Here is a 9,172-nt window from a genome sequence, read left to right as displayed (position 1 = left end):
ACATTTATTATAAAGAGAGAAAATGCATTTCATATAGTTTTTCTCATTTATCAATTGGAGAGAGAAAATACATTTTTTTTTATTTTTTTTTTTATTTTTCAATCAGGAAAAAAATGTATTTGATGAAATTTTATTTTCTATTTACATTGGTTTTCACATATTAATTTATTTATTTTTATCGATTAATGGTTATTTTAAATATACTTAAAACATTTTGACGGATTCATGATTATTTTAAATATACCTTAAAACATTTTGTTAGGTATTTGAAAATATTCTATCAATATATGAAATATATTACAATTTATAAATTAGAGATTGACTCAATGCTTGACATAAATCACAGTATAAAACAATATATGAAATATATCACAGTATATAAATCTTTATAAATTTCATTTATACCATAGTATATATATCATAATACAATAAGTCTAAATAAAAAAAATACTCGTTAATATCAAATAAACGAATACATATACCACAATATATATCAAATTTTCTACTAAAGCTAAAAAAGTACATATATATCATAATATATATAAAAAATAGAAAAAAATAAAGTCCATCTTCATATGGAGGTTTATAATACATAACCCTCCATCTTCATCTCTTCTTCTTCAGCATGGCAGCCACAGATCTCTCTACTCGTTGTCGTCGATTGGATTTGCTCACCCTGTCGTGCCGTCGATCGAATCTGCTCAACCCGTTACCGTCGATTCGTCCCATATCATCCGTGCCATTGATTCATCCCAAGTCGTTCGTGTCATCTTGTGCCGAGCCATTAATTCGTCCCATGTTGCCGTCTACCGCCTGCAACTCACACCGCCGAAAGGAGAAAAGAGAGAGGGGGAAAGAGAAAAGAGAGAGAAGAGGAAGAAATTTGTGTGAATTATGGGAGAGAGAATATATGAAATATATTATTGGGGAGAGATTATGCATGGAGGATAGATAAATAAATAAATAAATAAATAAATAAATAAATAAATATGTATATATATAAAATGTAGGTGAGGGCTAAATTGTAAATAGCCATTGATATTAATGAAAATAGAGAGGTCAATATTTTTTTTTTTTTGTAAAACATGAAATGTTTAAGACATTAACGTAATATTTGTCTATTCTTTAGGTTTTTTTATGTAGACTCCCATTCAAATTATTCTTAGGTTTATATTGTAACTTTTATTTTAGTCTATATATTTTTAAAATATTCGTTTTTGTACTTTCATTTTGAACTTTTGTTCATTTAGTCACTGTATTATAAAATATTTATTTTATTTTTTTTAAAAGTGACTATTTTGTATATTTCATTTTTATCGAAATTTAACAATACATTTCATCAACTAATTTTTTTAAAGTATAGCCATACATATGTATCAAAGAAATTCTATTATGTCACGTTTGTAAAACGGAAATCAAAATAGTCACCTTTTTAAAGGATAAAGACTAAAACGAACTAAAACAAAAAATACAAAGATCGATGATCATCCTATAACTGGTCCTACCTATGGTTATAATGTCGAAGATACAATCGATTTTGTTATTCTTACGACGGTTGTCAAAGATCGGATCTTTACATTTCGTGACCTCGAAGGAATTTCTCTTTGCTCTCATATTCCTAAACCGACTTAAACCACCCTATTTTTATTGAATCATGTCGTCTATGATGGATTGATATGTACGTTTTAGATATTGTGTATATTTTACCCCTAAATTTAAAATAAAAAATTCAATTATATTTCTAAACTTTTTTTTTTACTATATTTCTATTTTATCGTTGTCTTTTAAAACTATCAACAAAGTACTAACATAACATCATATTTATTTATTGAGTTCTTTGGTCACATCACATCAACTCAATTAAAGATAAGACTGTAATTTTTTAGAAATAAGAACTAAATAGAGATGAAATTTCTTTTCTTTTCTTTTCTTTTTTTCTTTTTTTTTTTTCTTTTTTTTAAAAAAAGAGATGGTATTGAAAGTACAAGAACAAGACTTCAATTTAAATCATTAGTCTCATTTTGAATTCTCTCTTTCTCAATTAAGCAGATGATTTAGCCCCAAAACTTATTATATTCTATTAAACAAACACAAGCCCTTGATGAGGAAACATGGTTATCATATGCAGCTTAATATTCAGCCCTTTGCTATGTTTGTGGGTCGTCATTATTTGTACAAAACTCCAAATTGGTTCATTAAGTTTTTCACCATCAATCCAACACAAGAATTGAGCTACTACCCAATATTTGCGAACCACAGTCTTTTTCAATAGGAATAGGGAAAGGATAGTCTCCTTCAAATTAATCCATATATATTTTTTGTCTACACAATTTTATGATCAAAAGATGTTTAAATGACATCACAATTTGGTCATGGATTATGTGGGCACTTTGGATCTTGCATACATCTATCATCATTGCGGGTCTCTCGTGGATTTGATCTCTAACCCACTTCTCTTGGTTTGGTCACATTTTTAAGTTGACTTGCATGAAAAATTTTTGCACCGATGTGATGCTGAGCTTATACTTCGATGCTTAAGTTAGTATATAGAATGTATAGTTAATCAAAGTACACAAAAGTAAGGTCACGACGCTCCTTGAGGAGATTAATTACTCTTCCTTTTGGAGTCATTGATCGAGGCTATTTATAATGCCTTTTATTTGATAGTCACTTATGGTTATGTGTAACTCTAGCGATGCCAGAGTTGTTTACGGCGCTAGACCGAGTGTAGCATGGTTATTTTTCGATTAGTATGTTTTACTTGCTTAGTTGGTTGGCTCAGATTCTAAGGCTTTTGACTTTTCCCTAACACACGTTCCCCTATTCTGCACTTATTTGGAATTGAGTTGTTTCAAGAGGTGGCAGGTGAACCTTTAGTTTCTTTTTGTTACTATAATGTGATTGGCTGATTTTATCAAAAGACTGCAATGTGGTGGGTTGATTTTATTACAGGCAAAACTCGAGCAACATATTGTGCAACATATCAAAGACTTTGTTATTGACATTGTTATATGTCTGGCAGCAGATTTGACAGAATATCTTTTTCTTATCCATCTGTGTGATTTGCAGATTTCTATGACTATCTTCCTTATTTTTCAACAAAGAATATTTATTCGCTCCTAAAAGATATCCTAAAACTAGCCTTATTTATATTGTACTCTTATTTATTTTTAAGGTTAGCCTTATAATTAAAAAAAGTGTGTATTAAGACTTTTGAGCTCAAGGTTTGTTTAAGCCTCAACCTCTATGTATTGCTATTGAAGATTCTTATATTGTCCTCGAGATTTTTGTTCAGCAGCCTTTGTAGTTTTGGAAAAAACCTCCCACTTCTACCACGAGAACAAGTAGAAAATGACAGATAAATTAAAAGGAAACCAATAAAATAGAAAATACAAGAATTTACGTGGAAAACTCCCAAACGGGATAAAAACTACGATCAATCAGAAAGAAATATACTATGTGAAAAATTATTACAATCACACAGAGCAATTCTCTCAAAGATTTTGACTACTCTCACTCTTTTCCCACTCTCAAACTAGAGAATACATAAAGGGAATTTAACTAGAGTTAGCACATCCAAACTTAAAGTGTTTTTAATTGGAACGACTAAAAACCAAAGGCATGGACTCCTTTTATAAGCTTGGAGCCCATGACCTTCCAAAACTTTTTTTTTTTTTTTTTTTTTTTTTTTTTTTTTTATGTAAGACAAGCCCATGACTTTCCTAAACCTTTTCAATGTAGGACAAGACCAGAACTTTTCTAAATCTTTTTTATGTAGGACAACTGCACTTCTAATATTTTGCTAAAAACTCAACATGTGGAATTCAGGAAGAGTTTGATTTGATATTGTATTTAAGGGGAGCCTAAGTACATTCAAGATGATAAAAACTCATATTTAGGGGAGCCTAAATATGATGAGTATGAGAAGATCTCACTCTTAGGGGGAGCTTAAGTATTTGTATTGAGGGATATCATACAAAACTTGGAAAAACATTATTGTGGAAGTGAGGGGAGCTCAAACTTAGAGGGAGCCTAAGTTGAAACTAAAGAGGAAGCTATATGTGAGTCACGGAAGGGGGAGTCTATCAGATAAGTACTTTCATTGTAATTGCTGAACTCTTTATATAGTGAAGTTTCATTCCATTGGGCACACAACCCCTCAGACGTAGGTGATTTTGCACTGAACTAGGTTATCAATCTCCATGTCGTTATTTTTTTGTTTTCTTTCGTGTTGCCTACTTGTCATACATATTATTTGTGACATTGTGCTTGACATTGTATTTGTGCTATCCACCTATTTTTTTTTTCATTTTGTTATTTACAACATTTTTTTGCCTCAATCCTTGGGGTATATATGTTCCCCTCTTTGAAAGTTAAAAACGATTCTTATTCATTAGATTGTTTTGATTGGATCCCTAGAGGCTTAGATCATCGACAAGTATGACTGGTATCTACTTTCTATGTCTCGACCTGAGGTGTACCAAATACTGTTCAACTAGTTCTATAAAAGTTATGTTTTTTCATGTTTAGGTCGAGACCCTGGTTGAGTCATCACTGAAGTAGTTACCTTTTGTAGCTATTTGCACTTGTCATCAATTGGCCCAAAAGTTAGTCGATACCCTTGATAGCTCTTCAACTTGTCGTGTTTGGGGTTTTGGAGGTTGCCCTTTTCAGGGTGTCTTCTTCGGCCTTTCTAGATAAGCAACTTGCTAGTTAAAAATGCCTAGTTGGTTGAAGCTGCTTTCTTGTGATGGTGTACTGGTTGAGCGTGCTTTATGTACCCTTCCCAGGTTTTTTTGGGGACGTGTTTGGTCGGGGTGAGTTCTTCACCTGTCTAACCTACGATGTCCTCTTGCTCATGGACAGGATGATAGTCATTCCTCAACACCGTGATCATTTTAATTGGTATTTTTTCCTATCTTGCCTTGGAGAGTTGGGCTTTTGATGATTTTTTTTCTTGTTTACTCATCTCATCATCATCTCCCTCTTTTTGCAACGTTATTAGGATTAAATATTTATTCTAAGATAGCTCAAGATTCTAACTCAATTTTTTTAGTGCTACTTTTCTTTTTCCCCCTTTTTTTTTGTGCACACATTCATCCTTAAGGAGCAATTGTGGTTGTGGCTCTAAAATTTGGCCCGAGTTTAACGTAACATGGGGAAATAAAGTGAAAGGAAGAAGTGATGTCACTTAAGGAAATAAACATTAAATAATTTTGCTTGTCTTGGGTTGGGGATGAAATTGATTAAAATACATAGGGTGAGAGGTTCCCAAGTAAAGTGAAAGGAGATTGAGGACGTCAGATTGTGGACTCAGTTGGTCTAGGTGTTTTTTAACGTAGTGGCGTAACATTTTTGTGAGGCACACTATTCTCCTTTGACAGTTTCAAACCCATTTGGGGTTAAAAACTCGATCAACTAATGGTAGATAGACAACTTGACACCTAGGGCGTAAATAGTGGGTCTACCTAAAATTGTTGTATGGGCTTAAGCTGTTGACCACCACAAACTACATAGTTTTACTTATGCGATCGACTCATTCCCTGAGTTTGATAGAGAGGTCTACTAACCCTCTTGAACTACTCGTTCTCTGAAAAATATAACTTATAGGGTGGGAAACCTCTTTAAGTTGCTTCTTGCCCAGTCAAGTTGTTCGAACGTAGACATGAACAAGATGTTGATAGAGCTGCCCCCATCCACCAACATTCTCCACACTAGAGTTGTGCCAACTCGCGAGAGAGATGAATAGTGTATCGCTGTGCAATTGTAGATGGGCCTAAGCTTTCTTTTTGATGAAGTCGATAGGACAGTTCGACTTGGCTAACTCAATCGTCCAAATCCCAGTTGGTTTGTCTCTACGGGCTTCTCAGGCAAGAGTCTTTATTTTTCTTCCAATGAGTCTTTTTGTTGGTCCTCCAGACAGTGGAGATTACCTTCAAGCATTTGTCCGATCCTTAAAGGATCGGTGATACTAACACTTATTGGCTTTGTCTTTGTGATCTTTTGAGCTGGAGCCTTCCGACGTATTCCTTTAGGTAGCTACATCGTGCCCATGGTCATGGTGGAAGTGTTAAAATACAAAAACAAGTCATGAAAAAAAAAGAACAGGATCATTAAGCATTCTAATTCATTAATTTTGGCTTCAAATTCAACATGCTCATAAACTAAAAAGAGATCTTCGATACTAACTTTTGAAGTACTTCTTGAATCACGATCTTCAGCTGCAATCTTCTTTTTCTTTGGTTGTGAACCACCACAAGGTATTCCTTACTATTCTCTTGGAGCCTTAGATTGAGTTGTGGGACTCAAAACAAGTTTGAATTAGGGAAATTGGAGGTGAAGAAATGGTTTTTCAGCAGTATGAAGAACACATCTTCAACCACTTTTCTCAGCAAATTGCAACCGATTGCATCATGATTTCCACTTAGATCTCATTGTTATATTGCATGACTTTCATGTAAATCAACATCCTGCATGAATTCCAGCTCCACCTTGAGAATTTGAGCTAGAAATATAATGGATTGATGACTAACCTACTAGGTGAAGAAATGAGAAATTTCCATTTTTTCATTTTTTCTAATTTTCCATTTTTTTTCAGAAACTTTTCCAAAATAAAAATTAAAAATTAACTTTTCAATTTTAATTCTTTTGATTAAAATTGAGTTTTTATTAATTTTGCTAAAACTAATTCAATAATTAATTTTTCTAATAAAATTAATAATTAATAACTAATTAAACATTTTAATAAATTCTAATTAATTTAATATCAAATATCAAATTAATTAATCACCAATTCCACTATCATGAACCCTTATTCATGTCATATTTAAATATTAATCGATTCTCCAATTTTATTTAATTCCAATATTAAACGTGTAATTATATCACATATAATTACTAATTTCCTTAATTCTAATTCGAACGTTTCAAATCAACTTATCACGAAATTCTAAAGCTAATCTGTTTGTGAGCTAGTAGGGGACCTAATGGACCTACAGATCATGGGCTCTAACGATCCGAGATTAATTGACTAAACTCTTTACACCAAATTAACCCCCATACATTAACTACCGGGTCACTCCACTAAAGTCCGTAGTTGCACTCCCCTCAATATAGATATATTGTGTCCACTTGATATAATCATAATTAGTAAGTTAACCCTTCACAGGTTGTTCGTAATAACGACTGGGTCAAAAGGTTATTTTACCCCCGAGATTACCTCTTGCTCCTTAAGTCAGGATAATCCTGAATAAACAAGAGTTCATAGTTAACTCAGGATTAAGGTCAAGTTACCTAAGTCAACGTTTTGAAATAGTCAGTCTTAAACAGTAAACAATGTTATAGAGTAAGAATGACTCATTTCTTGGTCGAATCTTGTGCAAACTCGTTGCACAGGACGCCCCCACTTTTCATGTCACTACATGTACGAATCAGGATCACTTCGTCTGTAGCACTTTACAACTCTTTGTAGTAACTACAAAGTGGATCACAACCGGTAGTGTTACCAGAATAAGACACTCAACCTTATTCATATACTATAGATCATTTAGACTATTTACTCGAACCAGATCCACTCTTATGTCTCCATATAAAGTTCAAGTACTCATATAACAATCATGGATCTTTTAGTTTATTGGATTTATTTCTAAAACGAAATAAGCGATTTATATATTCAATACAACTTTATCGAATCAAACTTCAATAACAACTTTATTGATTTACAAAATGAATTTGTTGTTTACAAACTATGAATTTTATGACATAAAACCTAACTAGAAGTTGCAGTACCTGTTGTGATCCATTCGACTTGGGCCAGACTTCATTTTCTTCAACCACCGCATGGGCCATACTCTTCCTGCCACTAAAAGAATATGATGAGTGGATAGATGTACTTGATCATACCAAAACTTATAAAACTATACCAACAATTATTTTTCAGGTATAATGTCTTCATATCTATACACATATATTTATTCTCTGAGACATATATGATAGGCTATTAACTCTTAGGTATTAATTTAATACCCATACCCATCATTAAATGTATGAGTTTCAAACGGGTCAAGATAATATCATCCTTCTTGAAAATGAGATTTTTATTCCTAATAGAATGAATAGGAGAGTGAAGAGAGAATTATACTCATTCCTTAATTTCTAAATTAAAATATTTGAATTGCTTTAAGATATACTATTAATTATATATTTAAAATAAATGTAAATATTTTAATTATTTTATCGTAAGCAAAATCTAGCATATAACTCTTAAATATTTGTACTCTACAAAAAAAAAAAAAAAAAAAAGACTCAAATATTTACTGTCCTACATATCTAAATAGATATATTTAACTGCTAAATATTTCAATATAGATATTTAATATTTATGCTAAGAACACTTTTTTTTTGGGTATTTGAAAGAGAGATAAAAAGAGTTTAGATTATGGGGTCCAAGCTCTTTTGCACCATATTACTACACAATAATCCATGTTAATTATTTGATAATTAGTATATGTTTGGTTTAATTTTTAGTATTTATTTTTGGAAAAAACAAGTCGAAACATTTTTTTTTTAATAATAAAAAAGATGCCACTCAAATAATTTTTGAAAAACGGTTTATGAAATAAGTTGTGTTTGAGAGATATATTTGAAATCTACCTCATTAATTCTCTACTTTACTTCCATCATGGCTGTCGCTGGCTACCACCGCCCTCTACCGACCATCTCTAACACCAACTCAATTTATTATTGAATTGAAAGAAAAAGATCTCAACTTGAGTGATATTTCGGTATGATTCACATCTTTTTCTAGTGCAAACTAGCCACCTATTTTATACTTATATTTTAGGATTGAGAAAAAAAAAATCCTATTCCTCCAACTAAGTGGCGGGTTCCACACCTTTTCTATTCTCCACATGTTATGGTGATTATTGCAAAAAGATTTTTATTGTATTTATTAACCTCCATATTCAAGTTAGTTGTCAATATTAAGATATTGACTCAAATACGTAGGCTCATTTTTATTCGAATTACAACTAGAACTCTAAACATATATGATAAAATATAATATCGCTATTCCTTTTGAAATAGCTAAATAAGTTCTTTATATTATTTGCTTCACTCTACTTCTTGTGGAAGCATCAATAATAAGTTCTTCATCTGGTAAATTAAGTACAAT

General features: G+C 31.9%; 1 long non-coding RNA gene across 3 annotated transcripts; it reads right to left on the bottom strand.

Moving 5' to 3' along the window:
* Positions 1-472: 472 nt before the first annotated feature.
* On the bottom strand, positions 473-8,784 carry LOC120081313 (uncharacterized). 3 transcript variants are annotated; one of them, XR_016530846.1, is made up of 3 exons: positions 8,653-8,784; positions 7,789-7,861; positions 473-813 (listed from the first exon to the last, which is right to left on the bottom strand). It is a non-coding gene; the product is annotated as an uncharacterized LOC120081313 (long non-coding RNA). The 3 variants fall into 3 exon arrangements; XR_005482785.2 differs by lacking the exon at positions 473-813 and adding an exon at positions 3,863-6,470; XR_016530845.1 differs by lacking the exon at positions 473-813 and having other exon boundaries at positions 7,607-7,861.
* Positions 8,785-9,172: the final 388 nt, after the last annotated feature.

Source organism: Benincasa hispida, chromosome 7 (assembly GCF_027475165.1).
Source record: "Benincasa hispida cultivar pf3 chromosome 7, pf3_genome.v1.1, whole genome shotgun sequence".
In the NCBI taxonomy this organism is placed as follows: domain Eukaryota; kingdom Viridiplantae; phylum Streptophyta; class Magnoliopsida; order Cucurbitales; family Cucurbitaceae; genus Benincasa; species Benincasa hispida.
This window is presented reverse-complemented; position numbering and strand designations above follow the sequence as displayed.